At 34.1% G+C, this 6,000-nt stretch overlaps 1 long non-coding RNA gene across 1 annotated transcript; it reads left to right on the top strand.

Moving 5' to 3' along the window:
* The first annotated feature begins 2,534 nt into the window (after nucleotides 1–2,534).
* Nucleotides 2,535–5,438, top strand: LOC145127875 (uncharacterized). Its single transcript, XR_013716500.1, has 3 exons — nucleotides 2,535–3,418; nucleotides 3,514–3,805; nucleotides 3,896–5,438. It is a non-coding gene; the product is annotated as an uncharacterized LOC145127875 (long non-coding RNA).
* Nucleotides 5,439–6,000: the final 562 nt, after the last annotated feature.

Raw genomic sequence — 6,000 nt, forward strand, 5'->3', positions numbered from 1 at the left:
TGGCTAACAACTCAACCCTGATCCAAAACTCCAGTTACGAGCAACTTAACCACGATCAAAACCATTGTCATGTCGTGTTGTCCATACCACCACGTCGTGACAGAATCCGTCTAAAACAATCGGGGAGTCTCACCGTCACTTCGTGACCTTCATATGGTCACGTCGTGACTACTGCATTTTGGGGCAACATAATTCATTCAACCCTTAATCTTTTAAGCCATCCGTTCCAACTTTCCAGAGGGTCTTCTTACTCCAGATACATTCTAAAAATTGATGCTTTATAGACATGCATGTCCAATGCATGTCTTGATCACATGTTAGGTCAAAATGATGAAAAATGGAACCACAATCACATGAATGTCTTCAAAACTTATCCAAACTTCAGATCCAACATATATAACACTCAAGGGACCTCAAGGGCCCATAAAGTTGACAACTTTACGGAATCCTTCCATCCAAACTTCCACAACATGAAGAAAAATGTACAAAGATCTTAGATCGAGAAGCATGAAACATAAAGCTTGGATCTTGAATAATTACAATGGTCCAAAAACGACTTAAAAGAAATCTCCAAGCTTGCCAAGAGGTTCTCTATAACACAAAGGCCTTCTTCTTCCTTCCAAATGCATCAAATCACCAAAGGTCAGCTCACAAATGAAGAAGAGGGTAGGGTTTGCTTCAAGGTTCCAGAGGGTGATGGAGGCTGGAAATGATGCCCTAAATCTGGGGTTAGGTCTTTAAATACAGAGGAAACCCTAAAAGATCATGGGCTTGTGCTGCAACTATCTTCGCGTCGTGACCATACCATGGTCACATCGTGAGAGTCATCTGAAAACGCATTCTCATATCTGGTATGTCACATCGTGACAGCCTTCTTGTCACATCGTGACATATGGTTATCCTTAAAAACGATACATTTGACTCCTTAATGCCATACACCGATCCATTTTAGGTGACGGGTGTTACAGTTAAACTTGTTATATTATGTTTTGCTTTTAATGTATGTAATTACTATATATAATAAAAGCGACTAGTTTCTGAATAATTTAGTTTTCGGTTTTAGACTTTAAACATAATATTTTCGTTTATTGACAAGTTTGGTCCATATATAGAAAATATTACAAAAGTTGTCCATGTAATTTACAAAAATGGTCCTTGTGTAGTTTTTTTACATAAATGATCAATGTATTTAAAAAGTATATTTTTGGGTTTGAGACTTTGGCCATAGGAGTTTCGTATGTTGGCAGGTTTGGTCCCTTTATAGAAAATAAATTACAAAATTATTTCTATAATTACAGAAAAGGTCACCGTGTAAAAAAAATTACTGCAAATGGTCCACATGTTTAAAAAATAGAAAAATGGTCCATGTCTAATACTAGAGATTTTACAGATTACGTCCCCCGTTAATAGGACATATGAACTTATGAATGGTTGACATGCTAAAAAACTAGAAAAACGGTCCTTACCTTATCGAATTTTACATATGATGCCCCCCCCCCCCCTAATGAGTTTGAAAAAGACAATTGAAAATTACCAGTTCGTCCCCCACGAAGCGGAGAGGGAGAAATTTCTAGTTTTGAATATAAATCAATGTTAACATTTTCCATGTAATATACTCTCTTACAAGTAATATGTTGCGTCTTGGAATGAAATAGAAATTTCATAAATGTAGATAACAAGGTACGAGTCTTGATTTGGTCATAAAGTTATGATAAAAAAATCAAAATTTGCACTGTGGTTTAGTTTTTTTTTTCTATTTTTTTAACACCTAAAATACGATGTCATCACAAGGGTTGTAAATGAACCGAACGAACACGAATAAGAGTTTGCTCATGTTCATTCATTTAAGTTAGCCGAACAAATGAACGAACACGAACAAATAAACAGACGAGCTTTCTTGTTCATCCTCGTTCGTTTAAAAAATTACATTGTTCATGTTCATTCGTTTATGTTTATGAACATACTAAACGAACATAAACGAACGTAGATAAATAAACATAATTAAACATATATGAACATAAACTAACATATAATATGATAATGTAATCAAACACAATTGAAAAGTTATGAACATAAAAGGAACTTAAATGAAAAAATATAAAAGAACGTTCACGAACATAATTGAACGAACGGGTACAATTGTTAATGTTCGTGCGTTTAATTAAACGAACGAAAATTTGTGTTCATGTTCGTTCATTTATAAAATAAACAAACTTCCTGCCGAACGGTTCACGAACAGTTCGCAGAAACGTTTAGTTCGTTTATAACCCTAGTCACCAATTAACGTCACGTAATGTCATGCTACTTCATAAAAACTGAATCGTAAGTTGACAACCAGATTGACGACTAAATTGTTAGAATTTATAATAATATTAATTCCTTGTTACTTTACGAACAGTAAATCGTCGCTATTGGTCAAAAAAAATTATTTTATTTTTCCTTTTATATAATCTGGCCTTTTTTTTTTTTAATTCTTTTAAACGTGTCACTGATCAATGTTGCCTAAGTGTTAGCAGTGTTGGCTACGTGTTATATTTATGCATCCATCGACTCAAAGGTCTCCACCGACTCACTGACGGTCACTAGATCGATTGTTTCCACCGCTTTCTTCTCACTCCCTCTTCTCTATCTTAGACTCCATTTTCCTCCGCAATGTTCCCTTTCTTCTGAGAATTGTCGCTCATTTTTTGGGCTTGCAAAGTTGACCGTCGCACCAACATCGCTCCTTCAGCCCCTACACCGCCATCATCTACCGATTTTGCCCTCTGTGACGTTGCAATTTAGGATTTCCACCAAACGAAATCGGTTCCATGCTGGTCGATGGATTGCGACGCAGTGGATGTTTCTACCGAAAAAGTCTCAACAACTGCCGAAGAAGCCACCACTCCCGTCTGTTAACCCTAGCAGCGATCATAGTAGACACGGAGGAAAAAATCAACAACCGCTGGTCTATGCTTCGTGCCCCAGCTTCTTTTTGAAGAGCGGTTTTGGCAACTTATGAATTGAATGGAGATGGTAAAAAAGAACGAATCGATTCAGCATGAACTCAATAAATTATTTACCGATTTCAACCGTTTTTTCATGGAATGCTATACATGAATATGAATTTGAGTTGATGTCTGAACCTTCAAGAATGACAGAACCATAGTATCTAATTTCTCTATTTCCCCCTTTTCCTCCGCACGACCTCTACTTTTTTTTTTCAGTTTTTTTTTTTTCTTCTACTTTTTAGTTGTGTTCTTTTGGGTTTTAATTTGTTATGGAATTGTGATTAAGGGTTCCACCGGCCATCACCACTTTGAAATAGATGGTTTGCCTTTTTTCCAAATACCCACCTCGATTTCATCCAACGACATCATCGAAACCTAGAAAGGATGCCTGCAGAGATTGGTTGATTGAAGTTCTGGAATCGGTTCAGGTAAATGAATTGAACCCTATTTTCGTTTCTTCCTATGATGACCTCTGTTTTTTGATTTGCTATTGTGTTCTTCCCTTAACTATTAACACTTGCAGAGATAGAGCTTTATTGCTCGGTGGGTCTTTCACAAAACCGGAACTCCTTGAGCCAAACACAAACTACCATCTCTTCAATCTTGACTACTACTCCATTGATAAATATTATAAGAGATTGGTAGAAACCCATTTGATATTTCACACTTTCACTTAATCTTAATTCTCAGAATTCATAAATTTTGATGTAGTTCCTTCAAAGGCCAATAAGTTTCATTCAAAGGCCATCAGGAAGGGTAAGACCGTCACTTCTGCTGTAATTGTTTATCATAGGGCTAAACAAGGCCAAGGACAGGTACACGTTTCTTGCATGTTTTTCAAATAGATATTGCTCATGTCATCACATGATGGAATAATGACATAATGGTAATTTAACTTAAATCAGGCTCTGGTATGTGCTTCAGGCAATGTTGCTGTAGACCAACTTACAGAAAAGATAAGTGCCACCGGTTTAAAGATGATAGTGTTTTGTTTATTTATTATTGAGGATATAAATTATAAGTTATACAAGGTTCTATCTGTTTATTATTCATGATATTTATTATAACTAGGTTGTAAAGTTGTGTGCAAAATGAAGGGAAGCTGTGAGTTCGCCTATGAACATTTGACCCTTCGTTAACAGGGTTGGTTTTCTTTAATTTTTTTATAATGTTCTAAGTTATATACGTTTTTGACTTTTACACGCTTCTTGATCTTTAATATTTTGAATTCTATATGTTTTTGTCTAAGGTCCGCCATCTTCATACATCTGAAAAGAGTGAAATTCACAAGCATCAAAGAATTTATAATAAAAAAAAAATCAATATTATTTGTCATGTTAAATTCCAGAAAATACGTTTTCCATCAATAATAAAAAAATTCTAATAATTTCATTTTAAAAGTACAATTCTTTTTAAACTGTTTTTTAGAAGTACAATTCTATTTATTTATTAGAAAAGATAGATGTAAGAAATGACCTCTTGATTTTAGGAATTGTGTCTTTAGTATTTTCAACTTTTTTTAGTTGTCTGCTTTCAGTTTGTTGTATTAAGAAGTAATATTTCATTTTGACTACATATTGTGCACCATTAGAAAGGTTGATTGATGTAAGAAAAAGTATACGAAAAACCTATCGACACTCCTACTCATCACATTGAACAGCATTGGAGAGATTATGAAAATTTTGAAAATTCAGTTCCCATGCTCAGGTGACTTTCTTGATATATGATTTTTTACAATATATATATATATATATATATATATATATATATATATATATATATATATATATCTTGGCTGATGATATTATATTTACTCATAGCTGAAACTAACCATGTACTTTTTACTATAAATAATTTGTTGGACAACTTTGAAGGTATGAACACCACCAATACTACTAAATGATCACAAAACATCCTATAATAATCTTATGTCCCACAAAGCTTAATAAATGATAAAATTTCACAGAGGGAGAGAAATATTATTTTCTTATAAGTTGTATAATCTTTATGCTTCATGTAAAACTTTCTGATGGCATTTTTGTTATTTTATGGTCAAATATTGATTTTTGTAAGGAGGTGATAGAAAAATATGGTCATATTTTCTGCAAGGCGTGTATCAAGGCTGCAGTTAAAGCTCAGTCTAAATGTCCAACATGTAGGCGGAAAGTCACAAACAAATATATTATTAGGCTTTACCTCCCTAATGTAAAGTAAGTTGCAGGTGTACTAATGGTGTGTCTATGGATATGTAAAGGAGATGGTGGAGTAAAAACAGGTAGTGAGTGAGAAAGAGAAAGAGAGAAAAAGAATTGTTATTGGTTTTCATGTTTGTATTCTTTTGTGATGTGTTGTGTTGGGGGGTAGGAATGCCATCTTTTCAAATGTGTTTCCAAGTCTAATGAAACATGTCACGAAACATGAAGGAATAAAAGGATTTGGTTGTGCAAATGCATATCAACTTACAGTTGTACATTTTTTTTTCACATCAGATTTTCAAATAACTCTATCAAATTTAGTAATAAAATCTCAGGGAAAGACCACGGAAAATATGGAGGTGAAGGAATATGCGAGTCTAATCCAACCACCTCGGTAATCAGCGATTCCATTCCCCCTTCTGATCCCCGCAACGCCGGGAACCTTCACTAGTTATATTAAATTCTTAAAAAGAGTGTTCTATTTCAAACAAAAAAAATCAAATTTTATGAGAAAAAATTATCACCATTAAATTAAATAGAGTAAAATAATTACGGAACCCTGAAAGTTAGACCATTTAATATCCGTATTGAAACTCTTAAATGCAAATGCATGTTAACAAACTTCTCCAATCGTGAGGAGGTTGTCTCAGTTCACCAAATACCACAAAAGGCCAAGTCCTTGAAAAATGAAAACTACCACAATTGGTTTTCCGGTTCATCGAGGCCAGGGTGTTTGGACATCTGTCTTTTACCCATTACAATTCTATGTTATACATATTTTTTTTTTCTTTAACATTTAGATAAAATAGTTCTCT

The sequence above is a fragment of the Lactuca virosa genome, chromosome 7 (assembly GCF_052849685.1).
Source record: "Lactuca virosa cultivar CGN04683 chromosome 7, Lactuca_virosa_CGN04683_v6, whole genome shotgun sequence".
NCBI lineage: Eukaryota > Viridiplantae > Streptophyta > Magnoliopsida > Asterales > Asteraceae > Lactuca > Lactuca virosa.